Source organism: Amblyomma maculatum, chromosome 1 (assembly GCF_055883805.1).
Source record: "Amblyomma maculatum isolate TAMU_Amacu chromosome 1, ASM5588380v1, whole genome shotgun sequence".
NCBI lineage: Eukaryota > Metazoa > Arthropoda > Arachnida > Ixodida > Ixodidae > Amblyomma > Amblyomma maculatum.
Window position 1 is genome coordinate 35,442,397 of NC_139344.1, and position 27,745 is coordinate 35,470,141.

The 27,745-nt window shown below is 44.3% G+C and overlaps 1 long non-coding RNA gene across 1 annotated transcript; it reads left to right on the forward strand.

Annotated features, from left to right (window-relative positions):
* The first annotated feature begins 971 nt into the window (after nt 1-971).
* On the forward strand, nt 972-22,746 carry LOC146202121 (uncharacterized). The gene is made up of 4 exons (XR_014703648.1): nt 972-1,352; nt 2,271-2,344; nt 6,544-6,833; nt 22,590-22,746. It is a non-coding gene; the product is annotated as an uncharacterized LOC146202121 (long non-coding RNA).
* Nucleotides 22,747-27,745: the final 4,999 nt, after the last annotated feature.

Below are 27,745 nucleotides of genomic sequence, written 5' to 3' on the forward strand. Positions count from 1 at the left end.
TCTTTCCACTTTCACTCCCACCTTCCCTTACGGCGCAGTTGAGGTGTCCACAGAAAACAAGTGAGACAGTTACCGCGCCTTTCCCTTCCTATAAATCACCAATATATCTCGTTTCCTCGCAGGCCCTCGTGGGTCGGAGTCCAGACGTGGTTAATTAGCTCCACCGGTGGTGGTCCGGCAGGCATAATCTTAACTGTTTCGGCAGATACCCTGCCTACGTTGTAGTTTCGGACAGCCGATTAGGAACTGGTTACAATCGCCCTTACATTCTGTTGAGTTAGGACCAGCGTAATGGCCACCTCCTCAGCCGCTGTTGGGTCCCTCACGAGCCCCGGTTTCCGTCCTCCCTGGTTGCTAGGACTACGAAACCCGTTCTGCGTTCGTATTCCGCCGCGTCCGTGTAAACCACGTCCTGTCTGTTTACTAGTTTTTTTTCTGTAGAGCTTTCGCTCTGTCTTTTCTTTTACCGTCATGGTGTACCGGGTGCATGTTCCTTCGGAGTGGTGGGATTCTTATTTTGTTCCTTATGTTTGTTGGGTTATCCTCAGTCAGTTTGAACCTTGCTCAAGGTTCGAAGCCCAGCTTCAGTAATATTTTTAGTCCCGATCGGCTGCGTAGGAGTCGTTGCTGCTCTGTTACTCTGGCAGCGTCAATGAACTCGTCTAGTGTGTTTGAAATCCCCATGCCGAGAATTTTCTGGGTGGATGTGTACGGAGGGAGGCTCAGGATGATTTTGACACCTTTTCTAATTAGGATTTCAATCTTGTTAACAAACGCACCACCCCAGGAGACTCGCGTCTCCACCCACCCTAGCCAGAGGGGCTTTAAACAGCGCGCCTCTCTCTCTTAAAAACAAAAAGAGAGAGAGAAAAAAAAAAACACGACAGTGTGAACGTCACCAGTGCCTCCTGGAGGAGGCACTGACGTCACCCATCTGTCACGTGATTGCACACTCTGCATCTGCATGCTTAGTAAAGCACGTATCACCTAGAGACGTGTGACCGCGCGCCCATTTCTGCTCGTGTTTACGCACTATGCGCGCGTTTTGGAATTTTTGGCTTGTGTTTTGTAAGTGAAGAAATGTGTATACTCGCGTAATGCTGTCAGCAGGCCGCACTGGACGCAAAGTGCCACAACGCAGCGTGCGCACTTTTGGCAAACGATTGGTGCCCTGTGTCACGTTTGAAAGGTTCGAAAGAAGGCCTGAACGATTTTCTGCCCGACTACGGGGTAGACGTGCAGTTTACAAGGCAGTGACTGAACTTGCACTGGCTGGTTTGTTGCCGGTGATCGAAGGCGAGCAGCGTTGTATGTGACTACGGCATCGCCTGTAATGGAAGTACTATGTTAAGGTGAGTAATGTTCTTCTGCATATTCTCAAGCATGTATTTCCGGAACGGTGGCGTATCGTACCTGCTGTGCCATTTTTTTTTTTTTTTTTTCTGGCTACTTGCTACAAAAATGTCATCGCCGATGTCGGTGGAAGTTGCGGCAAGTTTTTGCGCAGATGTGCCGCAGAGATAGCATAGGACTCTGTTTTGACAAAAATAACGCTACCACACTTGTGATATGCTGCTCATACCTTTACAATCCGCAGATGATTGGCTCACGAGTGTCCTTTTGAAAAAAAAAAAAAAAATGCTACCACGCTTGCGATACGCTGTTCATATTTTTAGTGTTCCAAATGCTTGACTGGGCTTTGCTTTTGCTTTTTTTTATTTTGTACCTTGCAAGTTTGAAGTTTAATATTTATTTCTCACTATATGTGCCTCATTCTGTACACTGGTGCCGGTTCACACCACGGCGCAAGTTAAAGGAAGTGCACTTTGGTTGTGCGTCAAATTTGTGGTTGGCTTTCGAAGTAACAGCACTTTGCGGACGCTGGGGTTGAAACCACTATTCATCCGCCGCGGTGGCTGAGTTGCTTTGGCGCTCTGCTGCGGATCCCGAGGTCGCAGGTATGATCCAGGCGAAGCGCACGAACTGTTAAAACGCATCTCGGTTTATCTTGGTTTGCTGCTACCACCGTAAGTAATTTTATATCCACATTATTTGTTCTTATGATGCCGATATTGTTTATGGTTACCTGGAGTGTAATCTTTCCTTTCGATCACGGTGCTTTTCTTATCGTAATGTTTCACGTATAGTTTCGAAGAATCGTTGGCGTCCTTATTCTGTGCACACATGAGAGATTCACTACTGCGCCGTGTTTGGTGATTCTTTTAGTGTTGTCGTCAGTAGCTGCAATTACAATGAGGGGATATGTGCAGGTTATACATCTGCCTTCAAGTAGAAGCCTGCTGTGTGGACTTTGTGGCCTCCATATGGGATTGAAAGCTACGCTGTAAGTTGGTGTCATGAAATGTTTTTGGTTGCTTTATTTTTCCTTTTCTTTTAAAAGTACCGCTTGCAGCTGCACGAACAGCTTTATCTCATGCATTTGCCTACCAAACCTACTCCTATTAGTTGCTTATTAGAATGGACATACTGCAGGCAAATTGGGGTGCTGGGTTTTCAATTGCAGTTTTTTAATATGTTGCATTTTAAAAATAAAGTTCCAAAAGTCCTCATGGCTTTAGTTGCATTATGTGACACTGCTTTGATTAAATGTATTGAATGAGTGGTGCATGCGTTTTGCCTTTTTTCCTTAAAAAATTATGACTACGATTTAATGGCAGTTATAACAGCTGACTGAGAGAGAAATAACTAGTTTTTAGCACTGTCCCAGTGAATAATAAGGGCCTCTGCTATCTTTTGTGTCTGTGTCATGATTATAGCAAAGCAGTGTGATTGCTTATGTACTGTGATTTTGACTTGAAGTGAAGAGAGTCCTTGGGTGTTGACATTAATTTGAAGCTGCTCCGGACAGCATGTTTCATGAATCACAGGGCTGCTTTGTTAAGAAAAACCATTCATTGACTTTTTTCTGCCAGTTGTGGGATATAGCTTGCAAGCAATAATATACTAACCAAGTTGCCCTTAATTCATTATGTAGTGCAAGCGACATGAGAAAAGCACCGCTGTGTTCTGCTTTTGTTTATCATTAATGCATTCATTTTACCCCGCTGGGGTGGAGTAGTGGCTACAGTGCTCGACTACTGTTCCCAAGGACACGGGATCGAGTCCCAGCCTCGGCGGCCGCTTTTCGTTGGAGGCGAAAAGCAAGGTGCTTGTGTGCTGTGCGAAGGCAGTGCACGTCAACGATTCCCAGGTGGTCACTACGGCGTCTCTCATAGCCTGAGTCGCTTTGGGACGTTAAACCCCACAAACAAAACCAACCAACCACACCATTACTGCATTCTGAAGGAGTGAAAATTATTGAACCAATTTTGGCAAACATGCCTAGGCTTTCTTTGTGAAGCTAACTAGTGTTTTGCTTAATAGCTACATATTCTACTTTGGTAAGTATGAATAACTGGCTTATTTATTTAATGATAATTGGCCACAGTGGCCTAGGGTATGAGCCTTGCATACAGGTGGTGCATTCTATCCTCTAATGTCACTAGGGAGCTATCTCTGTCTGGTGCTCTTCTTAACTGGAATAAAATGCTAGAGAAATGGGCTAAAGTGGCCATTGCACCTTAAAAGTTGGTCAAGATCATATTTATTGTTTCTTCCTTAGCTTTACGTAGTACCAAACTGTTTGGAGCATTAGGACCTCTGTTATGCTTTTTCATATCCTTTAGTTTCTGCTACCTCTTTTTCATTTCAGAAGTCAGTACATTATTTCAACTCTGTTGTTTTTCGAGTGAAGATCTCGGTAACACAAGCCAAAAAAGCTGGTTTTACTCCCAGTGCATTATTTTTATCCTCTCCGTGATGACATCACAGTGATAAGCAGCTTGCTGTCATGCTAGGGGGCATCACGGGTATGCTGCCTGTTGGCAACTGATGATGCACGCTCATGACGCAGCAAACTCTGTGACAAAACTTATATGCCGTGCATGCTTCTTGTGCCTGTTTATTGATATTTTCACAATATCTTGCTTATTTTCCTTGTTGAAAGTAATAAGAGTTTCATCAGCAAGTGATATGCTGTACTCATGCCTTATGGAATTGGAATTATGGCCCACTTGGCGGTTCATAATTAGATGACAAAAGTGTGAGAGCAACAAGGGCATAAGAAGACTGAAAACAATGAGCGCAAAGATTAAACTGATGTTTATGAATGCAGGTGTAGTGTGCCAATAAGAAAGATTTTTGGCATATATGCTGAAATATTAGATAAAATTAATTTCCAACCTTATGCAAAAAAGCAGCAACAGAATAAACAAACGATAAATTTTTGTCTATAGAGGCCACTGAAAAAATTCTGACATGTTTGTTTCCCGGAAACGTGCATTTTTTAAGCCTCAGTCAATTCTCTTTGCCCTTTAATTCTTTCACTGATCTTTGTGTTGCAGAGGCGGAGTAGACAGGGACAAATGCATGGACGAATGTGTAAAGTTTGAAGACAGCATGCTCTCAATGCCTTGAGGAAAAAATTCCGAGCACTTATCACTGCATTAGTGAATCAGGAAGACTGTTTTATACCACAGACAGGTTTTGTTGCTCCTTTGAGTGCACGAGGTGCAGATGCAGTCTTCCGATGGCTTTGAAGACTATATTATATTTCAACTTCCTAGTATTCTCTTTATTTTGTGTGTTAGTAAATACATGTTAGCATGTAATTTTTTTATTTGACTTTTTTTATTTGACCAGTGACATGTTTTAGGAGGCATGCTCACTTGGGCACAAAATCCTTCAAGGGGCTTTTTACAGTCGTCTTGTTTTGTGGTGCAAATAGACCTGCACATTCCAAATTTGTCGAGATGAACTGCTGCTCTATTTGCTCCAACTATTCCAAACGGCTTTCCCTGCTCCACCGTGCTCCAAAACTGCCAAAAACCAGCTGCCACAATAATATACTATTAGATTTAGTGGAGCATGTTTTTGTTCTGCAGTGGGCAGTAGTATTGACTACAAAAATGCAGTCATCCAATTCTATTAAGTGAGAAGCGCAGCTGGCCAGTGGCACGCTGTGAGTTGAGTATCTGTGCTATAAGTGCCGCCATAGTCAGAATGATGGCAGCACACCGGTGGTGGAAATATAACACAATTGCATTATTGCTGATAAGAATAAAGTTTTTCATAAAATAGAGAAGCATAGAGCATATTAAGCATTTGTTTGGAAGTAAACTTGGATGCGAGAGTTGGACGGTGAAAAAGGCTGACCGCCGAAGAATTGACGCGTTTGAATTGTGGTGCTGGCGAAGACTCTTGAGAGTTCCTTGGACTGCCAGAAGATGAAATCAGTCGATATTGTCGACCATAAACCCTGACTGCTCACTGGAGGCTTAAATTCTAAAGTTAAAGCTCTGCTACTTTGGTCATCTGATGAGAAGAGAGGAGTCGCTGGAGAAAGATTTGATGTTGGGAAAGGTTGAGGGTTGCCGGAGAAGGGGTAGGCAGCGAACGCGATGGTTAGATGGCATCCTCGAGGCACTGCAGATGAAGTTATGTGATGTTAGGAAGATAATAAGAGACCGGAAAGCGTGGCGTGACATGGTCCATAGGGTCACGAAGAGTCGGACACGACTGAACGCCTGAACTGAACTGAAACTTAAAACGAGTCACAGTTGATTGCAAAAGAAAACACTGTGCATTGATATAGGACCCCCTTTCAGTTTTTTTAATCATTGGTGGAGAAAGAAGGGAGAACAGCAAGCGAAGCAGATCCCATTAACTACTGTGAGCCGTTAGGAAGCTTGTCCGGCTGCAGAGAACTGCACTAGTTTTTCTAATATTTCTGTTGTGAAAATGAGCAGGTACTTTACCATCGAGCCTCTTATCAATAAATTATAAGCGTGTCAAGCCTTTGTTAGACAAAAGCATTAAGTGTTATGGGGCTGGTGCACCAAAAGTGCCGCCCGCTGGGGTGGCGCAGTGACTAAAGCGCTCGACTACTGTGCCCAATGATGTGGGAAGGAATCCCGGCCTCGGTGGCCGCTTTTCAATAGAGGCGAAAAGCAAGGTGCCCATGTGCTGTGCGATGTCAATGCACGGTAAAGAACCCCAGGTGGTCGAAATTTCCGGAGTCCTCCACTACAGCATCTCTCATAGCCTGAGTCGCTTTGGGATGTTAAACCACCACAAGCCAAACCAAGCCAGTCATAAAGCACGCAAGCATTCCATTTAATGCTCTTTTACAAATTGTTGCTCAGGTTAGCTGTATTATTTTAAGCATTGTACATGTTTTCGTCATTTGCATTTTCTGGTGAAAGATGCTTGCGTAGTTAGCAAAGCATTGAGCGTTAAATGCATAAGGATATGTTTCTTTTTTTTGGGGGGGGGGGAGGGGGGGGAATAAAAAAATGGCAATTATTAAAGGTGTTTGACTCTTGAAACTTGTTCTTGTACATAAAAAAATGCTTCAAAACTTATTTTATTGCCCTGAAGCTGCTCAAAAACGATATTATTACTACAATTTTACTAAATAGCAGCTTGTTTATGAATCTTGTTTTATGGCATAAATACTGCTTGAAACCACCTTTTTCAATGCAGGCTCTTCTACTCTGAATCTTTGCTTCGCTGGAACTGCTTTTGACCCTTCTATCCTGTTGCTGCTCATCATCTCGGCAGCATAGCTTTCCAGCTACGTGTGGCTTTCAACAAGAAGGCTGAAGTAGCAGTGCATTCACTGAATCTGGCTTCATACCTTATTCCGGCCTGGCTACTACCACTTTGAAGCAGCACCTGAATCCTGCGTCACCTACACAAGCCATCACTGCCTTGGGATCGCCTGGGTCATGAAAATGCTATGAATGCAACCTGCAATATCCCTTCTCACACAGGTTAGTTGCCTGCCTCAAATCTGTTGTGTTGGTGTCAGTGTTGTGCCCCCTTTTTCTAATTTCTACTGTAGGTTATCCATGGCTGTCAACTTCATTGCTTCAGTGGCCATGTCATATGTCTGAATGTTTTGTCATAAGGCATTGAACTAAAACTTGGAGAGAAACAAGCAGCTCACTTGAATTCCATCCATTCTGTCTGAAAAGGGTCAGTGCAGCTTAGGGTTGGCAGAGTTCATCATTCTGACCTCAAATTTCATGAATGCATCTTGCACAAATAGTTATTGGAAATATACTTGGCTGTATATCTTTCCATGGTGATGCACCGGAAAGAGTTGAGCTAGGCAAACCAGCCAATTCAGTTTCTTTTTTGTGTCCTAAGGAGAAACTTAGCAAAAGTCTCCTTGGAAATTCAGGCTTTCACTGACAAATACAAAGTTTATTTTCTTTTATTTTATAGATGTTAGTGATGTAAAGCTGTCGAAATCTTGGATCGTTTCTCTGTTTGCAGTAACTTAATACCAGATCTACTCATATGAGCTGATCCCCCACTTTTTGCATCAAGAATTTGTTTTAGTTAGGCATAGGTTTTTCTTGTATTCGTTAATCTTGTGATGTCACCATCACCAGTGCAAACCATGGCAGCATGCAAACATTCCGCACTGATAAAGTCTGTTTTCATCTTTTGCCTTGGGCTTCTGCATTGGTAGCATGTTCTTCGAATTTGGCAGAATGTTAGTGTGCAGTTTACCATGGGGGACAGTCTAGCATTGAGATGAGCGTAGCAGTTCTAATGTTATCACCAAAACACTGTTAAACTGTTACATAAAATTTTATTGAAAAAGCAGGACCTTCAGACCCTCAAAGGATTTGTCAAGCTTGAAATTGGGAATGAAAAAGCCCAACCCCTCTCATGTCATAGCTGACAAACATTCGCAATGCACACACATGACTGTCCAGCATGTTTCCTTAATCTCACGTAAAAAACATGCTTCTGAACTTATTTTAGCGCTGGTGTACATGTTTGCTGTATCTCACTGCATATGGCAGGCACTTTGGAACTGATGGTTGGGCAATTTGGTATGCCATTTCAAGAACAGGTGGGCTTAGACAAAGAGGACAAAGGGAAGGTACATACAGATGGGTGCTGACTTGCAACTGAAGTTTTATTGTTTGGAACATAGAATGAATAGGTCAGGCTCCAGACAACAAAAACAGAAATTAATCGCACTGATTCATGCACATAAACAGCTAACCAAAAGAAGATGAAACAGCATCATCACTTGGCTAACAATCCCAATTTTTGCTGATAATTCTAAGGACAGGTTGCCAGTATTTTGATCAGGTTTGCACAGTTTCAGTAACTTCTCTGGTTAGTTTATAGTATCTGAACATACGATATCTGTGCCTTTGAATGGCACAGATGCTGTATTTTTGCAATTCTAACTCTAAAAAATAAAGAAAAGTTTGCATTCAAACCTAAACACCGTCTTTTTGGCAAGGAACAGCGCATAGACAAAGCTGCCAGTGCACTTGCTCTCTGAGTTGTTGAGCTGGAATCATCGAAGTCTCGAGAGGGAACAGAGTCTATGACACGATTTTCAGCTTCTTGCGTAGCTTCATTCTGACACTAAATGACAGCTGTTGTCGCAGAACGCCATAGTTGGCCAGCGTGATGTCACATGCATTTTGAACCTGCGGCCATTCGGTGGCGCTCAGTATGTTTCGCAGGCATTGCGGGAACATGTTGCTCAGTTCTGTGGCAACAATTTGTTGGCCATGGCGGAATCCAGAATAAGTTTGAGAGGGCAGCCACAGCTTCATCATTAAGCGAACTTATTCACGTTTGCACGCAGCGGTGGCGTAGCGGTAGAACATCCGCCTTGCATGCAAGAGGACCGGGGTTCAAATCCCGGTGCCGCGCAATTCTCCACCGGATGAAAAAAAAAAAAAAAACTTGTCGATGGAATTGCATAAACAGGTTTGGGGTGCGACCTGATGCCGGTGAACACCTTCGGCAACACACTCCCCTCACCAGAACAGGAGTTGGCCACCCTGGTGCAGTAATTGGCCGCAACCTCTCATGATAAGCTCCACAAAACCCCGGCCCTCAGTCACCAACGGCTGCGGAACAACTGACCACGGCGACGGTCAGACCTGTGACGCAGCAGGGGGTGCTAAGAAAGCCTGGCTCCGCTGGACAGGCCGCCATTGGAAACTGATCCTGGAACCCTAGCTAGTGAAGCTAGTTTAGCGGTGCTGTTAGAGGAACTAGATGGTATGAAAAGGGATGTCATAGGGCTTAGTGAGGTTAGGAGGCCGAATGAGGCATATACTGTACTAAAGGACGGGCATGTACTGTGTTATCGAGGCTTACCAGAGAGGCGACAACTAGGAGTAGGTTTCCTTCTCAATAAGTATATAGCGGGTAATATAGATGAATTCTATAGTATTAATGAGAGGGCTGCAGGCATCGTAATTGGGCTTAATAAGCGGTATAAACTGAAGGTTGTACAGGCCTATGCACCTATAATGTAGTTATGATGACCAGGCAGTTGAAAGCTTCTATGAAGATGTAGAATCGGCAATGCAAAAAGTAAAGACGCAGTATACTGTACTAATGGGCGACTTCAATGCCAAGGTAGGGAAAAAGCAGGCAGGAGACAAGGCAGTAGGTGACTATGGCATTGGTTCTAGGAATAGCAGGGGGGAGTTACTAGTTGAGCTTGCAGAGCGCAATAACTTACGAATCATGAATACCTTCTTCAGCAAACGGAAGAACCGGAAATGGACATGGAAAAGTCCTAATGGGGAGACTAAAAATGAAATAGACCTCATAATGTGTTCAACTCCCGCAAGATGTATAGGTAATCGGGAAAGTGCGATGCAGTGACCACAGAATGGTGAGGTCCCGAATTAGTCTAAATCTGAAGAAGGAACGCAACAGATTACTAAGAAAGAAACCCATAAAAGAATTAGCGGTGAGTGGGAGGGCAGAAGAGTTCAGGATCTCACTACAGAATAGGTATTCACCTCTAACTGAGGATGGCGACATTACCCTAGAAGCAAGGAACATTACTAAGTGCGTGGTAGAAGTAGGCAGTAAAATAGTTAGAGAGGATACCGGTAAGCTGTCTAAGGAGACGAAAGATTTGATTAAGAAACGCCAGAGTATGAAAGCTTCCAATCCAACAGACCGGATCGAATTGGCCGAGATATCAAAGCTAATCAGTAAGCGCAAGGTGGCCGATATAAGGAAGTATAACATGGAGACAATTGAGCATGCTGTAAAGAACGGGGGAAGCCTTCAAGCGGTAAAGAAGAAATTGGGCGTAGGCAAAAACCAGATGTATGCGATAAGGGACAAAGCGGGCAACGTCATCACGAATATGGACAAGATAGTCAAAGTAGCCGAGGAGTGCTATACAAATCTCTACAGTAGCCAAAGTAGTCAGGACCGTAATGAGATTGGCGGTAGAGAAAAACAGTCAGACGTTCCACCAGTGACAAAGGACGAGGTCAAGAAAGCACTAGAAACTATCTTCATCATCAGCCTGATTATACCCACTGCAGGGCGAAGGCCTCTCCCATATTTCTCCACTTAACCCGGTTCTGTGATAGCTGCATCCACTTGACTCCTGCGAACTTCTTAATCTCATCCGCCCACCTAACTTTCTGCCGCCCTCTGCTACGCTTTCCTTCCCTTGGAATCCAGTTTGTTACCCTCAGCGACCATCGGTTATCCTCTCTTCGCACTACATGTCCTGCCCATGTCCATTTCTTCTTCTTAATTTCTACTAGAATGTCGGTAACTTGAGTTATTTCTCTGACCCACTCTGCACGCTTTCTATCTCTTAATGTTACCCATATCATTTTTCGTTCCATAGCCCTCTGGGTTGTCCTCAGCTTAAGTAGAACTCTCTTGGTTAGCCTCCACGTTTCAGCCCCATAGGTGAGTACAGGTAAGATGCAACTGTTGTATACTTTCCTCTTGAGCGATACCGGTAAGCTGCTAGTCATAATCTGCGAGTGTTTGCCAAATGCGCTCCATCCCAATCGTATTCTTCTTGTTATTTCCTTTTCGTGGTCCGGATCTGCGGTTACTACCTGTCCTAAGTAGACATATTCGCCTACTACTTCCAGTATTTCGCTACCTAATGTAAACTGCTGTTCCTTCCCGAGGCTGTTGAACATTACCTTAGTCTTCTGCATATTGATTTTCAAGCCTACCTTTCTACTTTTCCTGTCTAGGTCATCAATCATTATTTGCAGTTCATCCCCCGAGTTGCTTAGCAAGGCAATGTCATCAGCAAATCGCAGATTACTGAGGTATTCTTCGTCTACCCTTATCCCTAACTGCTCCCATTCCAAGTCTCTGAATACCTCCTCTAAGCAAGCTGTGAATAGTACTGGGGAGATTGTGTCTCCTTGCCTAACACCTTTCTTTATGGGAATTTTGTTACTTTCTTTATGCAGAACTATGGTTGCTGTGCAGCAACTATATATATCTTCCAGCACTCTCACGTATGGCTCGTCTACCCCCTGATTTCGCAATGCCTGCATCACCGCCGAGGTTTCAACTGACTCAAATGCTTTTTCGTAATCAATGAATGCTATGTATAAGGGCTGGTTATATTCCGAGCATTTTTCTATCACCTGATTGATGGTATGGATATGATCGATAGTAGAGTACCCTTTCCGAAACCCTGCTTGATCCTTTGCTTGATTGCAGTCTAAGGTTGTCCTGATTCTATTAGCGGTTACCTTAGTAAATACCTTATACGTAACAGACAGTAAGCTGATTGGTCTGTAATTTTTAAGGTCCTTAGAGTCCCCTTTCTTGTGAATGAGGATAATGTTTGCATTCTTCCATGGTTCCGGTACCGTCGATGACACCAGGCACTGTGTATACAGGGTGGCCAGTTTTTCTAGCACGATATCCCCCCCCCCCGTCCTTCAGCAAATCTGTAGTTATCTGATCCTCTCCAGTTGATTTCCCCCTTTTCATAGTTTCTAGTACTTTCTTGACCTCGTCCTTCGTCACTGGTGGGACGTCTGACTGTTTTTCCCTACCGCCAATCTCATTACGGTCCTGACTACTTTGGCTGCTGTGGAGATTTGTATAGCACTCCTCGGCTACTTTGACTATCTTGTCCATATTCGTGATGACGTTGCCCGCCTTGTCCCTTATCGCATACATCTGGTTTTTGCATATGCCCAATTTCTTCTTTACTGCTTCAAGGCTTCCCCCGTTCCTTATAGCATGCTCAATTTTCTCCATGTTATACTTTTTTATATCGGCCACCTTGCGCTTATTGATTAGCTTTGATATCTCGGCCAATTAGATCTGGTCTTTTGGATTGGAAGCTTTCATACTCAGGCGTTTCTTAATCAAATCTTTCGTCTCCTTAGACAGCTTGCCGGTATCCTCTCTAACTATCCTACCGCCTACTTCTACCGTATTAGTGATGATATCTCTGAAGTTATTGTTCCTTGCCTCTAGGGTAATGTCGCCATCCTCAGTTAGAGCTGAAAACCTATTCTGTAGCGAGATCCTAAAATCTTCTGCCCTTCCCCTCACCGCTAATTCGTTTATGGGTTTCTTTTTTACTAATCTGTTGCGTTCCTTTTTCAGATTTAGGCTAATTCGGGACCTCACCATCCTGTGGTCACTGCATCGCACTTTCCCGATTTCATTTTTAGTCTCTCCGTTAGGACTTTTCCATGTCCATTTTCGGTTCTTTCGTTTGCTGAAGAAGGTATTCATGATTCGTAAGTTATTGCGCTCTGCAAACTCAACTAGTAACTCCCCCCTGCTATTCCTAGAACCAATGCCATAGCCACCTACTGCCTTGTCTCCTGCCTGTTTTTTCCCTACCTTGGCATTGAAATCGCCCATTAGTACAGTATACTGCGTCTTTACTTTTCGCATTGCCGATTCTACATCTTCATAGAAGCTTTCAACTGCCTGGTCATCATAACTACATTATAGGTGCATAGGCCTGTACAACCTTCAGTTTATACCGCTTATTAAGCCCAATTACGATGCCTGCAGCCCTCTCATTAATACTATAGAATTCATCTATATTACCCGCTATATACTTATTGAGAAGGAAACCTACTCCTAGTTGTCGCCTCTCTGGTAAGCCTCGATAACACAGTACATGCCCGTCCTTTAGTACAGTATATGCCTCATTCGGCCTCCTAACCTCACTAAGCCCTATGACATCCCTTTTCATACCATCTAGTTCCTCTAACAGCACCGCTAAACTAGCTTCACTAGCTAGGGTTCCAGGATCAGTTTCCAATGCCGGCCTGTCCAGCGGAGCCAGGCTTTCTTAGCACCCCCTGCTGCGTCACAGGTCTGACCGCCGCTGTGGTCAGTTGTTCCGCAGCCGCTGGTGACTGAGGGCCGGGGTTTTATGGAGCTTATCATAGGAGGGTGCGGCCAATTACTGCACCAGGGTGGCCAACTCCTGTTCTGGTGAGGGAGCGCGTTGCCGGAGGTGTTCACCGGCATCAGGTCGCACCTCAAACCTGTTTATGCAATTCCATCGACGCGTTTTTTTTTTTTTTTTTCATCCGGTGGAGAATTGCGCGGCACCGGGATTTGAACCCCGGTCCTCTTGCATGCGAGGCGGATGTTCTACCGCTACGCCACCGCTGCACTTATTCTTCTTACGAACATGAAACGAGAAACTATGAAAAGGGGGAAATCAGCTGGAGAAGATGAGATAACTACAGATTTGCTGGAGGACGGGGGGGGATATCGTGCTAGAAAAACTGGCCACCCTGTATACGCAGTGCCTGGTGTCATCGACGGTACCGGAACCATGGAAGAATGTAAACATCCTCATTCATAAGAAAGTGGACTCTAAGGACCTTAAAAATTGCAGACCAATCAGCTTACTGTCTGTTACGTATAAGGCATTTACTAAGGTAATCGCTAATAGAATCAGGGCAACCTTAGACTGCAATCAAGCAAAGGATCAAGCAGGGTTTCGGAAATGGTACTCTACTATCGATCATATTCATACCATCAATCAGGTGAAAGAAAAATGCTCGGAATATAATCAGCCTTTATGCATAGCATTCATTGATTACGAAAAAGCATTTGACTCAGCTGGAACATCGGCGGTGATGCAGGAATTGCGAAATCAGGGGGTAGACGAGCCGTACGTGAAAGTGCTGGAAGATATATATAGTGGCTGCACAGCAACCATAGTTCTGTATAAAGAAAGTAACAAAATTCCCATAAAGCAAGGTGTTAGGAAAGGAGCTCACAAATCTCCCCAGTACTATTCACAGCATTCAGAGACTTGGAATGGGAGCAGTTAGGGATAAGGATAGATGGAGAATACCTCAGTAATCTGCGATTTGCTGATGACATTGCCTTGCTAAGCAACTTGGGGGATGAACTGCAAGTAATGATTGATGACCTAGACAGGAAAAGTAGAAAGGTAGGCTTGAAAATCAATATGCAGAAGACTAAGGTAATGTTGAACAGCCTCTGGAAGGAACAGCAGTTTACATTAGGTAGCGAAGTACTGGAAGTAGTAGGCGAATATGTCTACTTAGGACAGGTAGTAACCGCAGATCCGGACTATGAAAAGGAAATAACAAGAAGAATAAGATTGGGATGGAGCGCATTTGGCAAGCGTTCACAGATTGTGACTAGCAGCTTACCGGTATCGCTAAAGAGGAAAGTATACAACAGTTGCATCTTACCTGTACTCACCTATGGGGCTGAAACGTGGAGGCTAACCAGGAGAGTTCTACTTAAGTTGAGGACAACCCAGAGGGTTATGGAACGAAAAATGGTAGGGGTAACATTAAGAGATAGGAAGCGTGCAGAGTGGGTCAGAGAAATAACTCAAGTTACCAACATTCTAGTGGAAATTAAGAAGAAGAAATGGACATGGGCAGGACGTAGTGCGGAGAGGATAACCGATGGTCGCATAGAGTAACAAACTGGATTCTAAGGGAAGGAAAGCGTAGTAGGGCGCGGCAGAAAGTTAGGTGGGCGGATGAGATCAAGAAGTTCGCAGGGGTCAAGTGGATGCAGCTAGCACAGAACTGGGTTAATTGGAAACATATGGGAGATGCCTTTGCCCTGCAGTGGGTATAGTCAGGCTGCTGCTGATGATGATGATGAATCACGCTTGCCAAATAAAATGTAATTTCTCATGCACATCTCGTCTAGATAATGGTGTGAAAATAAGGAAGTGGGTATACTTTCCAAATCTAAGCACCCCTCACTTATGGCATTGCGATCATAAAAAAAAAAAGGGAGGGGTGCTTACAATTAAGTGAATACAGTGTAAACTTTAAGTGCTTTTCAAGGCACACTGCACACTTTTGAAAAACATCTCAGCATCCACAATAGTGACTGAAAGTAAAGCTTGCCAGCTATACTTCCATCAAATGTAAGTGTTAAGCAGTCATGGAGATAAGCTAACAAGGGAGATTATTGAAGCTACACAAATCGCCTGGCCAAAAGACTGCATGCGTCAGCAGCCCTTCCTTAGGATTGTGAGCAAAATAATTACAATTTCTAGCTACAGGGAAGTGATAATGCTGTTTCATCTTTTAGTTGGTTATTTATGTGCTTGAATTAGTTTTTCTTTTTTTTTTCCTTTTTGGTTTTTTTCTTCACTGTTTTGAGGCTGACCTATTTATTCCACGTTCCAAGCAATGAAACTTCTTTTGCAAGTCATTGCATGTAAGTCTTCATCTCAGGTATGCAGGTCTTGGAATTGAACAGCGGCGCAACACGGAAACGGACACAGACAAGAAGGGGACACCACATGCGCACACTACCAACTATTTATTAAACAGAAAGGTGGCATATTTATACTTCCATCTCAGGCATCAGACTCATCGCCACAGTCCGCTCCAAACCCAACACGTGAACGCCGAGCAGCACCAACAGGATATCGGACAAGATATTTCTAACCTCAGTAGATAAACTATCAAGAACGGGAATTTTTCTTCTTCTGCCCGATTTTCGAGCACAATCCGCTCAGCTTTTTTGGGCGCGGAGAAAACGACAGGTACGTCGTACCGGCCGGCGACCTTCTTCAGGTTATGTGCCACTCGGTGAATATAGGGGACCACTTGTGGTCGCCTTGATCCCGGCTTAGCATGGGATTTCTTCTTCTTCCCTTTCATTTTTTGTAGGAGGGTCTCCGCTATGCTGCAAACAACAGAACACAGGAAACCAGCCATTCGAAGTCTTTAATCTGATTGTTGAAACTAGCCTCAGCCATGTGAGCACAAGACTTAAGTAATGCGGACTCTAGGCAAAGCGAAGCGATCGCCCTTTTTACAGTCTTAGAGTGTGCTGATTTGTACGGAAGCAGTTTCGTTTTGGCATGGGGGGAATAGAGCGTAGCGTAGCGGAGACGCTCCTACAAAAAATGAAAGGGAAGAAGAAGAAATCCCATGCTAAGCCGGGATCAAGGCAACCACAAGTGGTCCCCTATATTCACCAAGTGGCACATAACCTGAAGAAGGTCACCGGCTGGTACGACGTACCTGTCGTTTTCTCCGCGCCCAAAAAGCTGCGCGGATTGTGCTCGAAAATCGGGCAGAAGAAGAAAGCCGTTTGCGAAAAGAGGCACGGCAAGCATTACTGTTCCTGTGCTGCCGGAGTGGTCTACGAAATCCCACTGACATGTGGAGGGGTCTATATAGGCCAGACGGGTCGCTGTATTAACGGCAGAGCACGGGAGCATGAGAAATCGTTAGAAAACGGAGGCGGGTTAAATTTGTCTACCCATTGCAAAGAATGCAACTTTGAGCCAATGCTTAATGGTATAAGGATTCTGGGCAGGAGTCGTGATCAGGTGGCACGGGAAATTCTTGAAGCCTTTATGATCAAAAAGAAGGGTAGCATTTGTGTTAGCGACTCGTCTGTATCCCTCCGTAGAAATGAAGTTTCATTCCTTGATAATTTTTTGACGGCATGCACTGTGCGATTTTAAGCCCGGAATTTTTAATGGCCTTGTGATGTTTAGTTAGGCGGGTTGTTAATTTCGTCGCTCGTTTGATTCTGCATTTGCTACCAGTGCATTTTGTTGCTGTTGTTTTAGGTTTGACCGCTGTAGTTTCTTTTGTTTTGACTCTGCTTTTGCTACGATCGTTTTTAGTTGCTTTTAGGTTCCTGACTGTTTTTGCTCCCCCTTTTTTTGACTATGCCTTTGGTATACGATTGTGTTTGACTGCTTTGCTTCATTTCTTTGACTCTCCTTGAGCTACGAATGTTGGTGTTAGTTGAGGTTTTTGACTGCTTTTGCTTCCTTTGTTTGACTCGGCTTTTGCTATGATCGTCTTTTGTTGTTGTTGGCCTAGCTTTTTTTTTTTACTGCTTTTGCTTCTTTTGTTTTGAGTCTGCTTTTGCTACGATCGTCTTTTGTTGTTGGCTTAGGGTTCTGACTGCTTTTGCTTAACTGTTTTGACTCTGCTTTTGCTACGATTGTTTTATCGTTTTATTTTTTATTTGTTAGGGTTCGGGCTGGTCGCTTCTCATGTCTTACTCTGCTGTTTTCGGTCCACACTGCATTTGCTATGAGATATAGCCTGCCTTCCGTTTAAAAAAAAAATGAAAAGTTTTTTTTTGTTTTTGTTTTTGATAGTTTTTCAACTGAGGTTAGAAATATCTTGTCTGATTTCCTGTTGGTGCTGCTCGGCGTTCACGTGTTGGGTTTGGAGCGGACTGTGGCGATGAGTCTGATGCCTGAGATGGACGTATAAGTATGCCACCTTTCCGTTTAATAAATAGTTGGTAGTGTGCGCATGTGGTGTCTCCTTCTTGTCTGTGTCCGTTTCCGTGTTGCGCCGCCGTTCAATTCCATCATGCACCAACTCGCCCCCCAGGCCGTTATTGTGAAGGTCTTGGAAGTGGCAGTGAACACCTTTTAAAGTGAACAATGCCAAGCACTGTTGACAAGTTGTGGCTGCATATAGATCTGGACAACAAAAGGGAATTTTTTTAAATAACTGGAAGAATCAGATTGGAAATGAGTGTATTTGACAAGTGCTCTCAGATAATGAATAGTATTATATGTGGGTCGAGGCCCCATCGGTAGCGTTGGCCTAGCTGCTCCGTGACTCGGCAGAAGGCCTCAGTGGTGCCGTCAACGACGAGGCGTCGACTAACAAAGCAATGTTTAATACAACATCACATAGGAACGGGCAGAGAAGCAGGCCCGGAGAGAAAACTGACATGCTTCCGATACAGGTGTCTGACGTCGTCTCTGCGATGTCGCTGAAGTCTCTCTGTAGTCTCTCGCAGCGGAATCAGCCGCTGCTTTTTATACACTCGTCAGTTCAGAGGGAAAGGGAGAAGTCATGTCCGAGCAAGCCCTGCTGACTCAGTCTCGGTGGTGTGACAGAAATCTCCACCTCCTCTTAAAGAGCCACTGTCCAGGCAAAGGCGCCCAGTCTTTCGATCAGGTACCGGAGATAGTCTGTGCAAAATGCTACAGTCACACGCGCGCTGCAAAGCATCGCAAATACAATTCAAAGCTCTCTCATGCTCTCCTTTGGGAAGCCAGCTTCCCCGTTTACTGCGGTGGCCCGACGGGCCACGATAATGACGTATGTACCGCGAACGACGTCAATTGGTCCGTCTTGCTGACTGACGGGAGAAGGATGGGTGTCTACCGCTCGCTGCGCGCTTTTCCCTCGCCACGGCCAGACTGAATCCAGCGGCGCGTGCTGCCTCGGCGGTCTTTTTTTTTTGCCCGCGCCCGCGGAGTGCCATGCCCCACCCCCCGCCAAACGCGGAGGAGGAAGGGGAATTTGTCTTGCGGAGGCTAGACGACCTCAGGCAGGAGAGCGAAAAACCTTTGCGAGGGAACGGAAGGAGAGAAGCATGACAGAATCGGGTGATTGCGGTGGCTGTAACTGCGTTATCAGTTAATCTTTTCAAAAACATTTTGCGGCCTTGCGTTCTAGGGGTGAAGTCTCACAGTCACCGCGGAAGAAAATATTTTCGACCGGAGGGTGGACAGTGGGCCTTTAACAGGAGAGGGCGACGCTCTCTCACTTGAGCATCAGGCTTGGCCAGCGTTTGCACACACTCACGCACACAAATTACGGATTGCACACAAATTACGGCACGTGTAAATTCGACACGCCGGATCACGTCAGCGTTGGGCGGTTGTTTGCACGGTGCTGCAATGGGCGAAATGCTTGCTGCTTTGACTGATGTTACGCTGCGTCGGCTGTCGCACATAAGAGGCAAATCGTAACAATGGCTGTATACCAACATCCCTCAAAAGAAAGTTTGTGGCAGCCATTTGTTACCGGCATTCACCTATGAAACAGAAACATGAAGGCTAACGAAAAAGATTCAACCTAAATTGAGTACAACATAGTGGACTGTGGAAAGGAAGATTATAGGCATAACGTTGAGATAGGAAGTGGGCAGTGTGGGCCAGACAGCACATGTTCTAGTTACAAGTGAGCAGAAATTGGCATGGGATGGGCATGTACCAACATCCCTCAAAAGAAAGTTTGTGGCAGCCATTTGTTACCGGCATTCACCTATGAAACAGAAACATGAAGGCTAACGAAAAAGATTCAACCTAAATTGAGTACAACATAGTGGACTGTGGAAAGGAAGATTATAGGCGTAACGTTGAGATAGGAAGTGGGCAGTGTGGGCCAGACAGTACATGTTCTAGTTACAAGTGAGCAGAAATTGGCATGGGATGGGCATGCAATGCCCATCCCATGCCAATTTCCATGCCATGCCAAGAGTAACTGAGCAGACTCCAAGAGGAGGCATACTTCGCAGGGGGCGACAAAGTTAGGTGGATGGATGAGATTAAAAAGTTTGTGGGGTCAAGTTGTGTGTAGCTAGCACAGGGCCAGATTAAATAGAGGAATATGGGAGAGGCATTCCCCCTGCAGTTGGTGTGATCATTGGTAGACCTAGATTGCTTCCCATTGAAGCCACAGCCAAAGGCACTTGCTAATTGATCAGTGGTATAGTAAAGGATTTACTTACGAAACAGCCTTCCTTTCTATCTCAGTGTCTTATAACAGCAAAAAAAAAAAAAAGACAATGAATTTCAATGATACCTCAGCAGCAGAGCTCATATACAAGAACCTGAATGAGTCGGCACTGCACCAGCAGCACCTGCTATACGGTTGTGATTAAAAACTTGCTTGTACTGCAGATCACAGTCAAAACACACTGATATTGCAGTTATCACTCAGTGCAGTCTGCAATCATCAAGAAGTACAGTCGATGACCAATTTTTCTGAACTCTAGGAACTGCAAAAATGCCCAAAAATTGGGGTAGTCAGAAAACTCAAATTTTGCAGAAAAAAGTTACTTTACACAAACTTCCGATTGCCACTGTGGTGGAAGAAGTGGTAAGTAGAAGCCCAGTCTGATGCTTAATGGTCTCTCCACGCAACAGACAGTGAGCGGCAAATTGGTGTTTGATGGCTGTGCTGCCATATCGGCACCTCGCATGCGAACATGTTGGCTTAGACAACGTCCAGATGCGAAAGCAAACCTGCCAGTATGAGTTCGCTGAACTGCCACTTTTTTGAAGGTGCTTCACCTCATAGTCCTATGCCGTGCCGTGAAGCATCTCCAAAATGCTGCAGGTGTATTTGCAGCGGTGAGCCCATATTTCTGGCTTAAAATTTGCTTTATGCAATCACATTTTCAACCCCCTGTAAGTCTGAATTTATTGATGTTCTACAAAACATGTTATATAGAGGCTTGGCTATTGGCAATGGTGCCGCGGTGAATGCAAATGAAATCTGAAAAAGCAAAGAATCAATCATGCGTCTAAAATTTCAGGAGCTCATATACTCTGGAGCATGGGTACTGCCATGAGAAAGTCCGAACAATCAAGTATTTCTAAAAGTTGAGTTTGAATTTTAGGTCGTTGACTATATTCATTTTTTACATACCTTTATCTAAGGGCTTCGTAAGGAAAAAAATTTTGCCATGCTTTTCTGATGCTGGCACAGGGACCCACCATAGTGGCATGTTCAGGCAGTGCTCGCATTGGATGATGACATTAGTTTTGCTGAAGGTACATGTGAAGCAGGAAATGGATCATGCAAGGGTTACAGTGCTCTATTGATGAATACGTTGAGTAATGTCATTAACAGTCATGATGGCTTGTAAGCAAGTGCAAACATTGTGCTCTGTATAGGCATTTTATTGGGGCTGGCACTGCAGATGATGCGGCGGCTAAACTGTTTATGATGTCACCAGAGAATTTGAACATGCTGGTTGCTGTCAGTAGGAGGAAGTTAAGTCTCAATTTCAATTGCATATTTCAGGAAAAAGGATGCCTCTATGGAGCCCAGACTTGAAAATAAAATAAGGTGCATTATTATCTGCTCAAATCCAAAACTGCAATATGTTGGATGATTATGTCATGGCATTTTTAACTGAACTTATGGGGTGTGTGCTTTGGCACCTTGAGTGACACTTTATGCTATGCAGTAGTGAATGCACTTGTAAAATAAGATATCAATGTAAAACGAATCGAATGTCTGAAGAAGCATACAAGAAAGAGCAGTTCCTAAAAACTGATCAATGTCGTAGAAGTAAAAACTTATTTAACAACAACAAAGCTGAACATTTTGTATTAAGGTATAAGTCGACACCATCCAAGACAAATTCTTAGCCTGTCAAGAATGGCATTGTGCAGTAGGCCAGAATGAAATGACTTCATGGTGATTGGAAGTGGATTGGTCATCATGTGTTCACCCCAGCAATTGGCTCACAAATAGGAAACATTGAAAATAGCAATGCTGCAGCGTTAGCGTGCCTTGCAACATAGTTGTATGCATTATTGTTTTTTGTTTGATGTTTCGCTCTTTGGTATAACAAATTTCTTAATTTTGTTAAATTAAAGCAGGGTTGTATGTTTTAACATAATAGCAATAAAGGTACTATTCTCCAGAAAATCTGGCATCGGCATTCTGAGCAAGAAATCACAGGCACGTCTCTGGGATATGATAGCAGGCAGCTGATATGTCCAAACACTAATTGGTTGTAGGGTTGTATGATCTCAGGCTACCACGTGACATGGACGGTTTGGCAAGAGCTGCCAACTGTGGCTTCTCATTTCAGATGGGAGGGCGAGAGGAATCAAAACCTCCAAGACCCTTCCATTTAGTTAGGAACATTACTCCTAGGCCATGCAGGCACATTTATGCGGCTTGGTTTAGCAGAGCTTTTTATTTATTGGGTGATCTTTCAGATGACATAGTAGCTTATGACATAGTATGCTAGATTTGTAGTGAGATAATAGTGGCACAAATTAAGGTAGTGAATAAATGAGTGGCAAAGTGCATTTACGTGGGCGAGGGTCCACAAGTGGAATGAGCCACAGGTCAGTAGATGTTTGCTTAAAGGCTGCCTCCTTTTTTGTTTATTACAATTTGTACCTTAACACTCAGTGAGGCTACATACCTGGTCAGCTGTTAGTGCATTCCATGACTGCACTCCTAATGGAGTGCACTCCACTTGCATTGTTTGCCTGTACGAAAGTGCACTTTCGAAATGGCACTCCCTATACTCGTGCGCTTAAAAGGGGTATAATATTATGCTGCAGTCAAGAAACGCAGAAAAGGCAAGGAGATATTCTTTGTCCTCATGCAGTGAATGGGGTGTGGGTCTCATTCCCTTCCTGAGTAGCCTTGGAGAGCTATGGAAAGTTGTTTAGGGTGAAGCGTGATAAGACTAATGTTGAAATTTGATTCTTTCTGCAGAGTTCGTTGCCCGGTTTTTCCAAGCTCGCCATTCACTGCATCAACTGACTGAAGCCTGCAAGTCAGCATGGGTATATAAAGGCTGTTTCTTGGGAGCCAGCTGAGTTGGCAAGTGGGTGAAGAGCACGAAAAAATAAAATTGGTTGCATGATTTGAACTTCTTTGGCATATTTGTCTTCTCATTATAGCATATTTGCAACAGTGTACCAACATCAGCATCACGGCTTTTCGATACATTGTGCTGTTCCAATCTTCATTATCAGCCATATATTTTTTAACAGTAATCCGCCAAGATAGGGATCGTAATTTAATATTCCCATCATTGGCCTCAGGTGCCATAGTAAACAATGATGCATGTACTCTTGCTGTATTCATGTTGCAAATCCGCAGAAGAGCTTTCAGAGAACTGCAATCCATGTGCTATCCCGCTGGTTTCTGCTGATCCAAAGATAAAAAATTTGTCTCTTAATATGTTAAATTTGTTTTTTGGGCCTCATAATTGCTTGGTGCTATTGAGTGCTTGCTGCTACCTTTGAGGCCTCTGATCAATTTAGCTGGAACATAACTATTGTTTTATATAATATTTTAGTGGTGCAGTTCTGCTCTTATTGCATAAATATGCATGAAGTTAACCATCTTAAGAGTGAATTTGGCAATGTCTGGCAGGCCTTCAAGGCCAGCTTTACAGTTACCACTTTTTTATGGAATACAGACTTGGGCCTTCAATGCTGGTCGGCTTCTGCCAACCTGGTGTGTGCCCGACTGTGGGCCCGTAATCGGCCAAGCACGTTTGGCCGGCCAGGTGGCGTTAAGTCAGGCCTACGTGCTTGGGCCGAGGACGATGGCCGGCTTCTGCCCAACTTATATCTGGCCAACTGTGGGCCGGAATGTTGCCAAGCACGTTTGGCCGACCAGGTTGGCATTCAGTTGAGCATTCGTGCTTGGGCCAAGGACGCTGGCCGGCTTGTACCCAACCTAGTACGTGGCCGACTGTGGGCCATCAACCTGCCGAGCACCCTTGGCCATGTAGGTCGGCTGCCGACCTGAAACCAGTGAATGGCCATTGGTCGGCAGTCGGCCAATGCTGCCTGGGATCATACAATGAAAAGATGCTCACAGATTTTTTTTTCTTTTTTTTTTTGTAAACAAGGACGAGGGGGGGGGGGCGATAACTATTGTTTATAATAAATTCTACCTTGCTTGCCGGCAAATCCAACATTTACGTAGCGCACGTACTGTTCCGAGCTGTACAGACGCACCGTAGCGGAGTTGAAGGCAATGTGGCTTTGTGGGTGTTTACATTGCTTCCATTTGTCTGTTTTCACCTCCTAGTTTTCACACACATGAAATGAACCAGAGTATGCAATTCTACGAACTAAACTCGGTCGTTCACTAATAAAACAAGCGGATTTATATATTTACCTTACTTATATAACCACGCATACAAACATAGCGGCGGTTTCATTTTTCTCAACCAAAACAGCAATGTAGTGACATATAAATGCCGTTTGAAATTCTTAGGTTTATAGGGTATCAGGCTATGACGGACGCCGCAGCGAAGGGGCCCGAATTTCGTCCAGCTGGAGTTCTTTAACGTCCACTGACATTGCACAGTACACGGGCGCCTTGATTTAAATCTCCGTCGAAAAGCAGTTGTCGCAGGCGTAATCTAACCCGCGTTCTTAGAATCAGCATTAAGGAGCCTTCAATTGAGCCACCACGGTGGGGCGGGTGAATATTAGTGGCTCTACTGGCCTCTTTTTAACTCTCAACTCAGTACAAGCTTACTTTTTTTTTCTTGGAGGTGAATTTATGGGTCAAGTTATTTATGACTGCCAAGTGAGAACCAAAATGTTATAACACCACCAAGGAAAGCTGCACAACGAAATGTTTTGTCACAGTTCCAATCCAAAATCACGCGCCTGTCTTTTTCCCACACTCATTTTCTCTACCACCTCCCACACGGCATTTGACATCCGACGGACGACCGTCGGTACGCCCGCTTCGGACGTTCGGACCTCCGTCGGACATCCGGTTTTTGTTCCGAAGTCATCTCCCGGACGTCCGACGGACCGTCCGATGCAAGACCGCAGAACATGTACAGTTAAACCAGCGGACGTCCGAGCGCGGACGTATAGACTATTCTCGGACGTTTTATAGTAGCATGCATACCTAGCAAATCCGCGTGGTTTTCACATGCATTTTTTGTAAAACGGTGGCAAGCCACTGTTTTCATTAAAAGAACCAGTCGTAAGTGAAATGAAAGTTTTATTTCACAATATGTACATACATCAAGAAGAACATGCTTAGTCAGATGTGCTCTTGCGGGTTGAGCTGACCGTTCCGATGAATGCCTCGGCCACGATTTCGCGACTGCCTCAGAGGTGCCCCTTGAGTCCAGGTGTAGGCTCCTCACTGCAACTAGAAAAAAAAAGCAGTTCAAAACACCACACTGAGGAGTCGAAATTGTTTCGTCGCGCAAAACATTTCCACTGCGAATGACAATCATGGGATGAGATTACTACTACTACTATCTACAAAGGTAAAAGCAGTGCCTCTGGAAGCAAACAGTGGGAACGTATGCGATTTTAACCAGAGCTGCGTTCTAACTTGCAACTTGTAACGCTAAACGCGAATCGTAACATCTTTCTATCGGTTAATCCGCTCGCTTATTCGGCTGTTATTTGCCAGATAGTATATAACTGTATCGTTTTTAATATCAGTTTCGGCAATTTACTTGCCTGATACGATTAGAATCAAGCTGAAACATGTGTCTGCAGCATCGGCGGTCGGCGACCCAGATAACGAGGCTTGGCTGCTTATGGGTCGCCGCGGCAACAATGCTGTAGAAGGATTTCGAATGATTTGTGGTCGAATCAGGCAAGTAGATAATCTAAACTGGTATTAAAAAAGACAGACGGTTGTATGCTATACGTGTTCCCAATTTCAGCGTGAATAAGCGAGCGGCTTAACCGACAGAAGCATTTTGCGGTCCGTGTTGACCGTTGGAACACTCGTACCAAATGAACCACTCCCAAAGGCAAAATTTGCGCTGTTAATTGCTAGACAGATTGAAGAGCACTTAAATAACCCTGATGGGTGCATTAAAAGATGTTTACTTACCACTACACGGCTAGATGCTCCTGATTGTGAATCGCACGCCGACGAGCGAAGCTACGGTGATAACACAGCAACTCGTGCTGAGCGGCTAGCGGCTATGGCTGGCGTAGGCTTAGGCTGGCTTAGCCGAGACTTTGGATGAGCAGCCAGTAACGTATATGTAGCATGTTACCACATTATGCCGAAATAAAAACTTCGAATTAAACTTTTAATGTGTCACAATGAACAATACGCAGCATTTTGTAATAAAACAATTTTTAACAGCAGTTTATTAATATTATTTGTACACTTTGAGTCAAGACAAGCCGAAGCCATCTATGATATGTAAACAAACATGGCGGATAAAACTTCGACAATATATTCAATATACTAAAGTTATAGTGCGTTTGAAGCGCGGGATCATGTGCGATTGAAGTTCATGAACTGAGGACGTTTCTTTGCGGTTAGTGACATTATGAAGGTAGTAATTAGGATCAGAGCGCTGTGAGCGCGTCCAAGGAGCGGGGCGAAAAGGCCAGCGCACTGCTGAACACCGCAAAACTGCTCTGACAGCTTCTTACATGGATAGCTTTTCGTGAGAAAACGCGACCATTGATACCTTGGTATAAATTGCAATGACTGGCAGGGACTATTGCTTTTTTACTGGTACTGTGATGTTATAATGAGTGCGCTCAGGTCGGAATTCTCTTGGTAGCCCATTCCACTAATGAGTGCCGACCAGTGCCCACGCATGAACTGATGAACACGGGTTCTGTCAAGGTCTGTATCGAGACTATTTTTCTGAAATAATTGTTTGAATGTTGATCCGAGAAAGATGATCCCTCGTAAACCCTACGGACATCCCAATACGGATGTCCATTTTCGGCTGTGTTTCGTTCCTACCGGTTTATGTCCCAATTCGGATGACCGTTTTCGGATGTGTTTCGTTATTCCGGCGGACGTCCCGCTCCGGCTTCGGACGTGTGGACTTTAACCGGACGTCCGACGGACATTATTGGCCGTGTGGGCTGTCACGGCGATGGCGAAATTTTTCGGCCGAATAGAAGTACGTACGCTTTGCGGAACATATGTTCTATGAAGAACTGCTTAGGAAAGAACAATAACAGCAGGGCTGCTAAGAGGTTCCCCGCTATTAACCATGCATCGCAAAAGCAAGTGGTCGCTAAGATCATGGAAACAAAATGCAAACAGGAATATGAAGGTACCCTAACGCAAAATAATTACAAGCAAAAGTGACAATAATTGGCGAAAAAGAACTGGGCCAGTAGTTGACACGACGTCTTGTGGAAGGCAGTACATTCACTTGGTGTACGTAGAATTGGCGAAGAAAATAAAGTTTTTGTTGCAAGGAGCGATAGTAGCACTTTGTGAATCTGATCAATGCGCATGCATAAAAAGGGAGGCGAGTGATGTATTACTCGATAGCGTATACAGCTCGATCGTACAGCCGAAAAGGCACCGCCGCCGTAGACGGCAGTCAGGAAAAATTATTGATTGTATGATGGGTTATGACGAAACAGCCACATACCCTGCCGTGGAAATTTCAAACACACCACATTTAATTAAAGCTAACCATTTGGAGGAGGGTTAAACTGAAGCAAGAAATGGGAGGAGGCTCCACTAATTAAGGTGTTTTAGGAAATAAAGTAACTTGAAATTAATTTGCCGCCTTACCGGCTCGTACTCCGGGCTCCTGCACGCCAGGCGGGCACGCAATGCAAAAGCCGCGAAGGGTGGTTGGAGATACCCCTCATGAACGCGTTGTGGTGCGTATATAACTATAATTAACAATGCATTGGATACGTACTGAAGTCACTGTAGTAACATTTCAAAGAATTTAAATAAAATAAACAAGACAAATAAAAAAATGTGGCGTGAAAATGAGGTGTGAAAGATTGGCATCTACCTTTCCTTGTAATTTTTGACAACTTATCTGGGGATGATAGTATATATTATTAAATAAACCTGCCATGTTCAATTGTTATTTTTTCACAAATGTCAGCTACTTGTGGGGTTATATAGGATGTTTCATGTAA